Below are 15,378 nucleotides of genomic sequence, written 5' to 3' on the forward strand. Positions count from 1 at the left end.
GGCTGACACAATGGGTCTGCTGGGACAGTCCTGTTTGTGGATTTTGGGAAGGAGGTAGAAGCGGGCTGTCCAGGGTTGTGGGACTATGAGGTTGGAAGCTGTAGAGGGAAGATCTCCAGAGGAGCTGAGGTCAGTGACAGTCCTTTGGACGGTGGCTTGATGTTTGGTGGTGGGGTCATGGTCCAGAGGGAGGTAGGAAGAAGTGTCCATGAGTTGGCGTTGAGCTTCTGCAAGATAGAGGTCGGTACGCCATACAACAACAGCACCACTCTTGTCTGCAGGTTTGATGACCATGTCGGGGTTAGACCTGAGAGAACAGAGTGCCTCAGGTTCAGAGGGGGACAGGTTAGAGTGAGTGAGGGGGGCAGAGAAATTGAGACGACCAATGTCTCGCTGACAGTTTTCAATGAAGAGATCAAGAGCGCGTAAGGGGCCAGGGGGAGGGGTCCAGGTAGAGGGAGAATGCTGGAGGCGGGTGAATGGGTCTGCTGGTCGGGGGGAGGACTCCTGGTCAAAGAAGTGAGTCCGGAGGCGGAGGCGATGGAAGAAGAGCTCAACGTCATGCCGAGCACGAAATTCATTGAGGTGGGGGCATAAGGGGATAAAACTGAGACCTTTGCTGAGAACAGAACGCTCAGCATCAGAGAGGGGGAGGTCAGAGGGTATAGTGAATACACGGCAAGGGGTCAGATCAGAAGGGGTGGGGTCAGAGGGAAGTGAAGCGGAGGGAGGATCTGGAGGGGCATTGGTCCCCATCAGCTGCTGGAGCTTGTGTTCCTTAACACCTGAAAGGAAGAAAAACAGTTTTTTGTTAATGCGTCGGATGAGACGAAAGATGAAATGAAACTGCGGCGTAGAACAGCTTTGAGATAAGGTGAGGCAGTGCTGCCGGAGAGAGAGGTCCAGTGTGTGCATGTGGCGGCGCATAGCACTGAGTGTGGATCTCAGGATGCGGCGAGAGTAGCAGTCCGAGGAACGTTGTATTTCTCGGAGATACCAAACGTTGTTGTTCGCCCAGGACTATGTTTATCAGAACATAGTTCAGTTGTCAATTTTTCTCTCGATTTGGAAGCTTAAGGGCATATTTCGAGAGTGAAGCAAAAATATAACGCTTTAAAAGCAGCCAATAGTGATAAGAAAACCGACTCAGATACAATCGCAGCTCTGCATTGCGTGGTCGCGGAGCTTCATGGGGAGCTGACTTCTTTTAACAGGATTGTAGATTCGAGCTTTGCCGTACGACGGCTTGTACAAAGCAGTCCTTAATTTATTCCCTATTAGCTTCAGAATTTGAAGCTCAATTTGCCGTCCATTACATATAGTAATACAAAGAGCTTCAACAATTAGTCAACATGCCATCCTTAAATTATTATCACATTCAGATCTCCACAAAGCCTTATACATGCTCACAAGAATTTCTATTTCAATTACTCTTTCAGGTTAGATCTGCTCCAGTTAAAACACCCAACATTGCTTCTTTGAACGATCAGGAATCTGGTCGCGGTTAATTCGCTTCGTTAATCGCTGCTCCTCCAGAAAGAAGCCGAGTTCATGCAAACTCCATCTCACAATAGACTCCAAGGGGATTCCCATTCTAACTCTTCTGCCTACATTCAGCATGGAAACCTCACATAACTGTGGAACAAAGAGCTGGAAATTATTTAATTGTCGTCATAAGGGCTTTAAAAGGAACAGATTCTCGTCCAGTGTGCTGCACACTGGGGAGGTTCCCGCCTCCATTCACCCCATCTTGAATAAAACAAGCAGGGTAAATATCCGGTTGTGGGCCAATTTAAAATACAATTCAATCCATTCTTGACATGTAAAATAAGCCCACACGCCTAAACTCAGCCAAAAACTCCAGACCGACAGATGTTTTGAATTGTCAGTCACTAAATACACTGTAAAGTGCTCGATTATTACAGTTTTCTAATTGGCTAAACATGTCATTATTTACCAGCTGAAAGCTCGGAAAGGAGACATAATTTACTTCCTCTGATGATTTCCGCGCTTATTTCTTCCGTCTAACCCTATACCATTGCTGTGAGAACCTTGTCGTACATGACACAACGGCAAAATGCTCTGAATGCCGGAAATCTGAAATAAAAGCAGAAAGTGCTGGAAATACTCAGCCCCGCCAGCAGCATCTATGGAGAGAGAAACGGACTTGACGTTTCTGCTCTCTGGCCTTTCATTATTCTTGTTGGCCATGACTGTTGTGGTGCATTTCGAGAATTCCAGACCTGAAATACTTTCGCGGAACTCAAGGTTGCAGACTCTGCAGTTACATTTTAGCCTTGTGTAAATTTAATGGGTGATACTGCAATAAATCACAAAACCAAATTTTGCAAATGTAAGGAATGGAATTATTCAGAAATGCTGGAAACACTCCGCAGGTTTTGCAGAGAAAAACACAGGGTTACCGGTTCAATTCACTCCGCTGTATTCGGAACTATAGTTATGCAGAATTCCGTCAAAATATTGCATGTCCGTTTAATAAAGATGTTGATATGCGAATTACCTTCCAAACGCGGCATTTTTTAACACTGGCATTATTAGTGCGACATTCTAGTTAACAGAGCCAACCAAATCTGCACGTCCCAACGTCAGAAATGTGGTTCGCACTCTGTGCTGTCGTCAAAAAAACACTCAGTTCTGATGAAGGTCATAGAGCTGAAACATTAACTCTATTTCTCTTAACAAAGATGCTGTCAGACTTGCTCAGAATTCTCTGTTTTATTATTTCAGACTTCCAGCATGTGGTTTGCTTTCGCGTGAAGCTGGGAGATATCAGGTGATATTTTGGGTCAAAACTCGACTTCTATTTTGACTCACAAAACAGCCATTTCAATGAGCAGAAGTGGTTATTCAATGCGATATTCATTGCGCCACGAAGCGGAGAGCCTGGAAATGTCTTTTAGTTCCCGCACAACCTCTTCCACACCCCCGCCCCTCTTGCCCACTTCACTGTAAAACCTTGGGCACAGATTTATGTGATTGATCTGAGGATTACAGTCAGCTGGGGAAAAAAACAGTATTCAATTAATAAACCCCAATTTCAAAGCCTAAAGTCTGTTCTTTCTGATAGCCTGGGCGAGCTGTCTAAAGTGTTGAATTAAAACTGGAGTTGCCGCTGGGGCGTGTATCGAAATTAAGCGCTGCCTTGCCTTGATTTTAGAACCATAGAAAAATTATGACACAGAAGAAGGCCATTCAGCCCTCGTGTCCGTGACGACCAGAATAAAAATAGCTGCCCAATCTAATCCCTCCTTCCATCACCTGGTCCATAGCCTGGCAGGTTGCAGCACTTCAGGTGCACGCCCAGGTTCCTTTTAAAAGAATTGAGGGTTTCTGCCTCCACCACCATTGCTGGCAGTGAATTCCAGACACCCACAACCCTCTGGCTGAAAAGGTTTTTCCGCACATCACCTCTAATCCTCATACCAATCACATAAATCTGTGCCCCCTGGTAATTGACCTCTCCGCTAGCGGAAACAGTTATTTCCTGTTACTCTATGTAGGCCCCTCATAATTTTGTACACCTCAATTAAGTCGCCCCTCAGCCTCCTCTGTTCTAAGTAAAACAACCCTAGCATATCCAATCTTTCTTCATTGCCGCAAATTTCAAGCCCTGGCAACATTCTTGTAAATCTCCTCTGTACTCTCTCCAGATCAATTATGTCCTTTCTGTAATGTGGAGACCAGAACTGTATGTGATACTCTAGCTTTGGCCTAACCAGCGTTTTATACAGTTGCAGCATTACAGCCCTGCTTTTGTTTTCTATACCTCAGCCAATAAAGGAAAGCATTCCATATGCCTTCTTCATCACTTTGTCTACCTGTCCTGCTACCTTCAGGGACTTGTGGAAATGCACTGAAAGTTCTCTCACTTCTTCTATCCCTCTCAATATCTTCCCATTTATTGTGTATTCACTCACTTTATTTGACCTCCCCAAATGCATTACCTCACACTTCTGGATTGAATTCTATCTGCCATTTTTCCGCCCACTCCACCAAACCATTGATATCACTCGAGAGTCTACGGCTATGCACATCACTCTCAACTATGTGGCCAATTATTGTGTCATCAGCAAATTTCCCAATCATGCCTCCCACATTTAAGTAGGCGGTGGCGTACTGGTATTATCACTGGACTAATAACCCAGACCCAGGGTATTTCTCTGGGGAAATGTGTTCGAATCCCACCACAGCAGAAGGTGGAATTTGAATTGAATGAATAAATCTGGAGTTAAAAAGCTAGTCTTATGATAGCCATGAAACCATCGTCGATTGTTGTAAAAACCCATCTGGTTCACTAATGTCCTTTAGGTAAGGAAATCTGCTGTCCTTGACTGGTCTGGTCTGGCCTACATGTGACTCCAGACCCACAGCAATGTGTTAACTCTTCCATGCCCTCTGAAATGGCCCAGCAAGCCACTCAGTTGTATATAACCGCTACGAAGTCAATAAAAAGGAATGAAACTGGACAGACCACCCCCATCGACCTAGGCACCGGAAATGACAACAGCAAACCCAGCCCTGTCGACCCTGCAAAGTCCTCCTTACTAACATCTGGGGGCGTGTGCCAAAGTTGGGAGAGCTGTCCCACAGACTAGTCAAGCAACAGCCTGACATAGTCATACTTACAGAATCAGACAATGTCCCAGACACTGCCATCACCATCCCTGGGTATGTCCTGTCCCACCGGCAGGACAGACCCACCAGAGGTGGCAGGACAATGGTACACAGTAGGGAGGGAGTTGCCCTGGGAGTCCTCAACATCGACTCTGGACACCATGAAGTGTCATGGCATCAGGTCAAACATGGGCAAGGAAACCTCCTACTGATTACCACCTACCGCCCTCCCTCAGCTGATGACTCAGTACTCCTCCATGTTGAACACCACTTGGAGGAAGCACTGAGGGTGGCAAGGGCACAAAATGTACTCTTGGTGGGGGACTTCGATGTCCAACGCCAAGAGTGGCTCGGTAGCACCATTACTGACCAAGCTGGCCGAGTCCTAAAGGACATAGCTGCTAGATTGGGTCTGCGGCAGGTGGTGGGGGAACCAACACGAGGGAAAAACATACTTGACCTCGTCCTCAGCAATCTGCCTGTCACAGATGCTTCTGTCCATGACAGTATTGGTAGGAGTGACCACCGCACAGTCCTTGTGGAGACGAAGTCCCGCCTTCACATTGAGGATACCGTCCATCGTGTTGTGTGGCACTATCACCATGCTAAATGGGATAGATTTCGAACAGATCTAGCAATGCAAAACTGGGCATCCATGAGGCGCTGTGGGCCATCAGCAGTGGCATAATTGCACTCAACCACAATCTGTAACCTCATGGCCCGGCATATCCCCCACTCAACCATTACATCAAGCCAGGAGACCAACCCTGGTTCAATGAAGAGTGCAGGAGGGCATGCCAGGAGCAGCACCAGGCATACCTCAAAATGAGGTGTCAACCTGGTGAAGCTACAACACAGAACTATCTGCGTGCCAAACTGCATAAGCAGCATGCGATGGACAGAGCTAAGTGATCCCATAACCAAAAGATCAGATCTAAGCTCTGCAGTCCTGCCACATCCAGCCGTGAATGGTGTTGGACAATTAAACAACTAACTGGAGGAGGTGGCTCCACAAATATCCCCATCCTCAATGATGGGGGAGCCCAGCACATCAGGGCGAAAGGTAAGGCTGAAGCATTTGCAACAATCTTCAGCCAGAAGTGCAGAGTTGATGATCCATCTCGGCCTCCTCCTGAAGTCCCCAGCATCACAGATGCCAGACTTCAGCCAATTCGATTCACTCCACGTGATATCAAGAAACGACTGAAGGCACTGGATACGGCAAAAGCTATGGGCCCTGGCAATATTCCGGCAATAGTACTGAAGACCTGTGCTCCAGAACTTGCTGCGCCCCTAGCCAAGCTGTTCCAGTATAGCTACAACACTGGCATCTGCCCTGTAATGTGGAAAATTGCCCAGGTATGTCCTGTACACAAAAGGCAGGACAAGTCCAAATCCGGCCACTTACCGCCCCATCAGCCTACTCTCAATCATCAGTAAAGTGATGGAAGGTGTCATCAAAAGTGCCATCAATCGGCACTTGTTTAGCAATAACCTGCTCAGTGATGCTCAGTTTGGGTTCTGCCAGGGCCACTCAGCTCCTGACCTCATTACAGCCTTGGTTGAAACATGGACAAAAGAGCTGAACTCAAGAGGTGAGGTGAGAGTGACTGCCCTTGACATCAAGGCAGCATTTGACCGAGTATGGCATCAAGGAGCCCGAGCAAAACTGAGGTCAATGGGAATCATGGAGAAAACCCTCCGCTGGCTGGAGTCATACCTAGGGCAAAGGAAGATGGTTGTGGTTGTTGCAGTTCAATCATCTGAGCTCCAGGACATCACTGCTGGAGTTCCTCAGGGTAGTGTCCTAGCCCCAACCATCTTCAGCTGCTTCATCAATAACCTTCCTTCAATCATAAGGTCAGAAGTGGGGATGTTCGCTGATGATTGCACAATGTTCAGCAGCATTCGTGACTCCTCAAATACTGAAGCAGTCCATGTGGAAATGCAGCAAGACCTGGACAATATCCAGGCTTGGGCTGATAAGTGGTAAGTAACATTCGTGCCACACAAGTGCCAGGCAATGACCATCTCCAACAAGAGACAATCTAACCATCTCCCCTTGACATTCAATGGCATTACAATAGCTGTCTCCCCCACTATCAACATCCTAGGGGCTACCATTGACCAGAAACTGAACTGGAGTAGCCATATAAATACCGTAACTACAAGAGCAGGTCAGAGGCTAGGAATCTTGAGGCGAGTAACTCACCTCCTGACTCCCCAAAGCCTGTCCACCATCTACAAGGCACAGGTCAGGAGTGTGATGGAATACTCTCCACTTGCCTGGATGGGTGCAGCTCCAACAACACTCAAGAAGCTCGACACCATCCAGGACAAAGCAGTCCGCTTGATTGGCACCCCATCTACAAACATTCACTCCCTCCATCACCGATGCACAGTGGCAGCAGTGTTTACCATCTACAAGAAGCACTGCAGCAATGCATCAAGGCTCCTTAGACAGCACCTTCCAAACCCACGACCTCTACCAACGAGAAGGAAAAGGGCAGCAGATACATGGGAACACCACCACCTGCAAGGTCCCCTCCAAGTCACACACCATCCTGACTTGGAACTATTTCTCCATTCCTTCACTGTCGCTGGGTCAAAATCCTGGAACTCCCTTCCGAACAGCACCGTGGGTATAACTACCCCAAATGGACTGCAGCGGTTCAAGAAGGCAGCTCACCATCACCTTCACAAGGGCAATTAGGGATGGGCAATAAATGCTGGCCTGGACAATGTCGCCCACATCCCCTGAATGAATAAATAATTTTAAAAGTCCAAATCGTTAATATATAGCACAAACAGCAAGGAACCCAACACTGTGGAACACCACTGGAAACAGCTTTCCATTCGCAAAAACAACCATTGACTACTACACTTTGCTTCTTGTGCCTGAGCCAATTCTGGATCCAACCTGCCACATTCCCCTGCATCCGATGGGCTTTAATTTTACGGACCAGTCAGCCATGGGGACCTTGTCAAATGCCTTACTAAAGTCCATGTAGACCACATCTACAGCACTACCCTCATCAATCCTCTTTGTTACTTCCTCAAAAAACTAGTTTAAGTTAGTAAGACATGACCTTCTCCTAACAAATCCATGCTGACTATGCCTGATTAATCCATGCCTTTCTAAGGCACCGTTTATTCTGTCCTTCAGAATTGATTCTAACAAATTACCCTCCACTGAGGTCAGACTGACTGGCCTATAACTATTTGACCAATACCTCTCACCCTTATTGAACAATGGCACAACGTTTGCAGACTTCCCATCGTCTGGTACCTTGCCTGTGTCTAGTGAGGATTTGAAGATGACTCTTAGCACATCTGCTATTTCCTCCCGGGTTTCCTTTAACAACCTGGTATGAAATCCATCCGGCCCTGGCGATTTATCCACTTTCAAGATGTCAGACTCACTCTCTCTCATTATGCTTATCGTATATGATATTTCTCACTTCTCTTTAACTACAATGTCTGCATCAACCCTCTCCTTTGTGAAGACAGAGACAAAAAAAAGCTCATTAAGAACCCTGCCCACATCTTCTGCGTCCATATATAAGTTCCTTTGTACATCTCTGATACCCTTTCCTTAGTTATCCTCTTGCTCTTAATGTACTGATAAACATATTTGGGTTTAACTTGATTTTACCTGCCAATAGTTTTTCATGTCCTCTTTGCTTTTCTAATTGCCTTGTTTTTACTCCACCCCTGCACTTTCTTTACGCCGCTAGGCTTTCTAAAGTAAGAAGATTTTTGTGATCGTCATTAGCTTTCTTTTTTCTGCTTTAACTTACCCTGTAAATTTCTGGATAACCAGGGGTTTCTCGATTTGGTAGTACAACCTTTTATCTTTGTGGGAACATGCCTACACCGTGCCTGTACTATCTCAGTTTCATAAAATTTATCTTGCCCCAATTTAAAACTTTTACTCCCCTTTTAGCTTTGTCCTTTTCCATGATTGTGCTAAAACTAACTGTATTGTGGTCACTATCTCCAAAATGGTAACCCACTATCACTTCATCCACTTCCCCAGCTTCATTATCAAAGACTAAATCTAGAATTGCCCCCTACCCCTGCACCCACCCCTGTAGTTGGGCTTGTTACGTTCTGGCTAAAAAAAAAGTTATCTCGAATGCAGTTTAAGAATTTTGTCCCCTGTGTGCCCATCACACTGTCCACATCCAAGTTGACATTGGGGTACATGAAATCCCCAACTATTATTGCCCTATAGTTTTTGCACTCAGAAGTTTACCTGCATATCTGTTCTTCTATCTCCCTCTCACTATTTGATCGTCCATAGTACACTTCTAGTAGTGTGACTACCCCTTTCTTATTTCTGATCTCCACCCCTGTGGCCTCGTTTGATGATTCATTTAGCATATGAACCCTCCTCAAAGCTGTTAACTAATTCCTTAACAAATAATGCTCCCCCCACCACACCCTCCGCCCCCCCCCCCCCCCCCCCCCCCACCCTCCGTTTTTATCTCCCTCTCTAGCCCGCCGGGAAACTCCATATCCAAGCATATTGAGCTGCCATTTTTGCCCCTCTTAAAGCCAAATTTCCATGATAATAATGATATCATGTTGCCATGTGTCTATCTGTGCCCTCAGCTCATCGGATTTATTTACTATGCTCCTTGCATTTAAATAAATACCCTTCAGCACTGCCAAATTCCAGTGGTATACAGACGGGACAGAATTGCCCCAAGAGTCCTCAACATAGACTCCAGATCCATGAAATCTCATGGCATCAGGTCAACCATGGGCAAGGAAACCTGCTGATTACCACCAGCTTCCCTCCCTCAGCTGATAAATCAGTTCTCCTCCGTGTTGAACAGCACTTGGAGGAAGCACTGAGGGTGACATGGGCACAGATTATAGGCTGGGTGAGGGACTTCAATGTAACTCACCAAGGGTGGCTCAGTAGCACTATTACCGACAGAGTTGGCTGAGCTGGACTGGGCCTGTAGCAGGTGATGAGGGGAACAACAAGTGGGAAAAATGTACTTGACCTCATCCTCACCAATCTGCCAACTGCAGATGGATCTGTCCATGACAGTATTGGTGGGAGTGACCACTACAGTCCTTGTGGAGACAAGATCTCATCTTTACATTGAGGGTACTCTCCATCGTGTTGTGTGGCATGACCAGTGTGCGAAATGGGATAGATTTCAAACAGATCTAGCAATGCAAAGCTGGGTATCCATGAGGCGCAGTGGACCATCAGCGGCAGAATTGTATTCCACCACAATCTGTAACCTCAGGGCCCGGCATATCCCTCACTCTAGGATTATCATCAAGCCGAGGGAGCAACCCTGGATCATTGAAGAGTGCAGGAGGGCATGCTAGGAGCATCACCAGGTATACCTCAAAAATGAAGAGTCAACCTGGTGAAGCCACAAATCAGGACTACTTGCATGACAACAGCGTAAGCAGCATGTGATAGACAGAGCTCAGTGATCTCATAACCAACGGATCAGATCAAAACTCTGCAGTCCTGCCACACCCAGTTGTCAATGATGGTGGATAATTAAACAACTAACTGGAAGAGGTGACTCCACAAATATCCCCATCTTCGATGATGTGTAGTCCAACACATCAGTACAAAAGATAAGGCTGATGCATTTGCAACAATCTTCAGCCCGAAGTGCAGTGTGGATGATCCATCTCGGTCTCTTTCTGAAAGATGCTAGTCTTCAGCCAATTTGATTCACTCGATGTGATATCAAAAACCAATTGAAGGGATTGGATACTGCAAAGACTATAGGTCCTGACAACATTCTGGCCATAATACTGAAGACCTGTGCTGCCGAAATTGCTGTGCCCGAGCCAAGCTGTTCCAGTACAGCTACAACACCGACATCTACCCGGCAATGTGGAAAAATGCCCAGGAATGTCCTGTACACAAAAAGAAGGACAAGTCCAACATGGCTAATTACCGCCCAATTGGTCGAATCTCAATTATCAGTAAACTGATGGAGGGTGTCAGAAACAGTGCCATCAAGAGGCACTTGCTTAGAATAACCTGCTCAGTGATGCTGAGTTTGGGTTCCACCAGGACCACTCAGATCCTGACCTCATTAACACCACCTGAAAGTTCCCCTCCAAGCCACATTCCATCCTGACCTGGTATTAGATTAGATTAGATTAGAGATACAGCACTGAAACAGGCCCTTCGGCCCACCGAGTCTGTGCCGAACATCAACCACCCATTTATACTAATCCTACACTAATCCCATATTCCTACCAAACATCCCCACCTGTCCCTATATTTCCCTACCACCTACCTATACTAGTGACAATTTATAATGGCCAATTTCCCTATCAACCTGCAAGTCTTTTGGCTTGTGGGAGGAAACCGGAGCACCCGGAGAAAACCCACGCAGACACATAGAACATAGAACATAGAACATACAGCACAGAACAGGCCCTTCGGCCCACAATGTTGTGCCGATCCTTTGTCCTCTGTCAAGGACAATTTAATCTATACCCCATCATTCTCCTTTATCCATATACCTATCCAAAAGCCTTTTGAAAGTCCCTAAAGTTTCTGACTCAACAACTTCCCCGGGCAAGGCATTCCATGCCTCGACCACTCTCTGGGTAAAGAACCTTCCCCTGACATCCCCCTTATATCTCCCACCCTTCACCTTAAATTTATGACCCCTTGTAACGCTTTGCTCCACCCGGGGAAAAAGTTTCTGACTGTCTACCCTATCTATTCCCCTGATCATCTTATAAACCTCTATCATGTCACCCCTCATCCTTCTCCTTTCTAATGAGAAGAGGCCTAGAATGTTCAGCCTTTCCTCGTAAGACTTATTCTCCATTCCAGGCAACATCCTGGTAAATCTCCTCTGCACCCTCTCCAAGGCTTCCACATCCTTCCTAAAATGAGGCGACCAGAACTGCACACAGTACTCCAAATGAGGCCTTACCAAGGTCCTGTACAGCTGCATCATCACCTCACGGCTCTTAAATTCAATCCCTCTGCTAATGAACGCTAACACCCCATATGCCTTCTTCACAGCCCTATCCACTTGAGTTGCAACTTTCAATGATCTATGCACATAGACCCCAAGGTCTCTCTGCTCCTCCACATGCCCAAGAACCCTACCGTTAACCCAGTATTTTGCATTCATGTTTGTCCTTCCAAAATGGACGACCTCACACTTTTCAGGGTTAAACTCCATCTGCCACTTTTCAGCCCAGCACTGCAACCTATCCAAGTCCCTTTGCAGACGACAATAGCCCTCCTCGGTATCCACAACTCCACCAACCTTTGTATCATCTGCAAATTTACTGACCCACCCTTCGACTTCCTCATCCAAGTCGTTAATAAAAATCACAAACAGGAGAGGACCCAGAACTGATCCCTGCGGCACGCCACTGGTAACTGGGCTCCAGGCTGAGTATTTACCATCTAAGACCACTCTCTGCCTTCTATCAGTTAGCCAATTCTTAATCCAACTGGACACAGGGAGAACTTGCAAACTCCACACAGGCAGTAGCCGGAATCGAACCCGGGTCCCTGGAGCTGTGAGGCTGCGGTGCGAACCACTGCGCCACTGTGCCGCCCTTACATCATCCAACATGGACAAAAGATCTGAACTCAAGAGATGAGAAGAGAGTGATTGCCCTTGACATCAAGGAAGCATTTGACCGAGCGTGGCATCAAGGACCCCGAGTAAAATTGGAACCAATGGCAATCAGGAGGAAAATTCTCCGTTGGTTTGGGTCATACCTATCACAGAGGAAGATGGTTGTGGTTGTTGGAGGTCAATCATCTCAGCTCCAGGACATTCACTGTAGCCGTTCCTCAAGATAGTGCCCAAGGCCCAATCATCTTCAGCTGCTTCATCAGTGACCTTCCTTCAATCATAATGTTAGAGGTGGGGAGATTCACTGATGATTGCACAATGTTCAGCACCAAGTGCCAGTCACTGACCATCTCCAACAAGAGAAAATCTAACCATCTCCTCTTGACATACAATGGCATTACGATCACTGAATCCCCCACTATCAACATGTTGGTGGCTACCATTGACTAGAAACTGAACTGGAGTAGCCATATAAATGCCGTGGCTACAAGAGCATGTCAGCGGTTAGGAATCCTGTGGCGAGTAACTCATCTCCTGACTCCCCAAAGCCTGTCCACCATCTTCAAGGCATAAGTCAGGACTTTGATGGAATACTCTCCACTTGCCTGGATAGGTGCAGCTCCAACAACACTCAAGAAGCTTGACACCATCCAGGACAAAGCAGCCTGCTTGACTGGCATCCCATCCACAAACGCTCACTCCCCCACCACCGACACACAGTCGCAGCAGTGTATATCATCTACAAGCTGCACTGCAGTAATGCATCAAGTCTCCTCGGACAGCACCTGAAACCCACGACCTCCACCACCGAGAAGAACAAAGGGAGCAGTTGCATGGGAACACCGCCACCTGAAAGTTCCCCTCCAAGCCACACTCCATCCTGATCTGGAACTAAATCACCGTTCATTCACTGTCACTGTGTCAAAATGCTGGAACTCCCTTCCTAACAGCACTGTGGGTGTACCTGCACCACATGGACTGCAGCAGTTCAAGAAGGCAGCTCAGCATCAACTTCTCAAGGGTAATTTGGGATGGGCAATAAATGCTGGCCTAGCCAGCGATGCCAAAAAAATCCCATGATTAAATTTTAAAAATATTCAAATGAGGGCTGTGCCTACATTGGCATTCCACTGAGGGGAAGGATGAAGACAGCAGCTCACAATTAATGTATGATGGAATAATCACATTTGCTTAAAGAAGGTTAATTTCTTGAACAAAGCAATTTATTTGATTCCACACATGTCTAATTTCAGTCACCACTGAAACTCCCAGGGTCTCTACGTGGTTTTCTCTATATGTTTATGAGTGCTTTAACAAGGTGTGAACACATTGCCAGCAGCTGCGCTGGAGGCAGGCTGCTGATCAGACTGTCACTTGACCTGTGATGATAGTGGTGGCCGTCCTCTAACTGCCTGAGGCCTGGAGGTCTCCAGCACAGGACTCTCTTCAGGCATCATGGCGACTGGAGCTGGCATCACTGGCAGAGGGACATAGGAGCCCCTGTCCACACTCACAGTGCCCTGAGGGGAGCCCCTAGCTGTGGACGTGAGCCTCTCCTCCTCCCTTTCAAGGCTCACTTGAACCTCCCTGCTGACCAGAATTGAACGAGGAGTTGGAGAAGTCTCCTGGCACCTGGTCCTTCTCTCACCTTGCCAGTACTGCATAGAGCTAATGGCCAAGGCGATGGTGTGCAGGTCTCTGTGCACCTCTTCATGAGTGTTGCCAACCTCTCAATGGAGGAAGCAATACTCTCACATTCTGGAGACATGGCAGCACTCATGGCATGGATGGACTCCTCCATCCTCCACTCATAGCTGCACACTGCCTCTTGCAGCTCTGTCAGATGTTACCTTAACTCATTCTGCAGCTCCAACATGCTCTTTGCTGTCGATACCAGAGGCTCGTCTTTAGGTGAATAGATGAATTAGGAGCAGAAGTAGTCCATTCGGCCCCTCTAGCCTTTTCCGCCATTTGATAAAATCATGGCTGAACTGTTTGTGTGTCGAATTCCACAATCCCATTTACCCCAGATAACCTGTGATTCTCTTGCCTAACAAGAATCTATCCACCCCGCCTTAAAATTATTCAAGACCCCGTCTCCCGCACCTTCTGAGACAGAGAGTTCCAAAGTCGCACAACCCTCTGAGAGAGAAAAACTGCTCTGGATCGCTGCACTAAAATTTTAAAACAGTGCCCCCTAGTTCTGGACGCCCCCACAAGAGGAAACATCCTTTTCACATCCACCTTGTCAGGACCATTCAGGATCGTATATGTTTCAATCAAGTCTCCGCTCACTCTTCTAAGCTCCTGTGCTAATAAGCCCAGTCTGTCTAATATTTCCTCATAAGACAACATGCTCTTTGCAGGTATCAATCTAATAAACCTCCACTGAAACACCTCCAACACATTCACATTCTTCCTTCAATAAGGAGACCAAAACTGCACACAGTATTTGAGATATGGTCTCACCAATGCCCTCCATAACTGACGTATGACATCCATATTTTTAGTCTCAATTCCTCTCATAATAAAGGATAGCATTCCATTAGCCTTCTTTATTACTTGCTGTACCTGCATACTAACCTTTTGTGACTCATGCAAGAGAACATCTAGATCCCTCTGCACCTCGGAATTCTGCAGTCAAAACCTATTTAAGTAATACTGCACTTTTTTTATTTTTCCTGCCAAAGTGAAGAACTTCACATTTTCCCACATTATACTCCATCTACCACAATTTTGCCTGCTCACTCAACCTATCTATATCGGTCTGCAAGCTCATGTCCTCTTCGCAACATACTTTCCCAGCTATCTGTGTGTCAGCCTGGGACTCAGCAAGGGCCTGGCCACCCAAGGTCCTCTGGCTTTCTGAGGCTTCAGCTGTCTCAGCCTCAGCCAGGTGCTCGAGCATGTGTGCAGTACTATCACCAGATTGTGACCCTGATTCTGCAGCCAACCCATTGAGGTGTAAGTATCTGCGCTGGTGGAAGATGCTGGAGCATCATGGGATGGTGCAACCTCTGAGAGCTCCTCCTCCTCAGTGGTTATTGGCTGTCCCACTTCAGGTTGAGTCTTCTGCTGATGTCGATTAGTATGAGAGAACAGAAACATGAGTGGGTTAAGCTGTGCAGATCTCGTC

The sequence above is a fragment of the Heterodontus francisci genome, unplaced genomic scaffold (assembly GCF_036365525.1).
Source record: "Heterodontus francisci isolate sHetFra1 unplaced genomic scaffold, sHetFra1.hap1 HAP1_SCAFFOLD_554, whole genome shotgun sequence".
Classification (NCBI taxonomy): Eukaryota; Metazoa; Chordata; class Chondrichthyes; order Heterodontiformes; family Heterodontidae; genus Heterodontus; species Heterodontus francisci.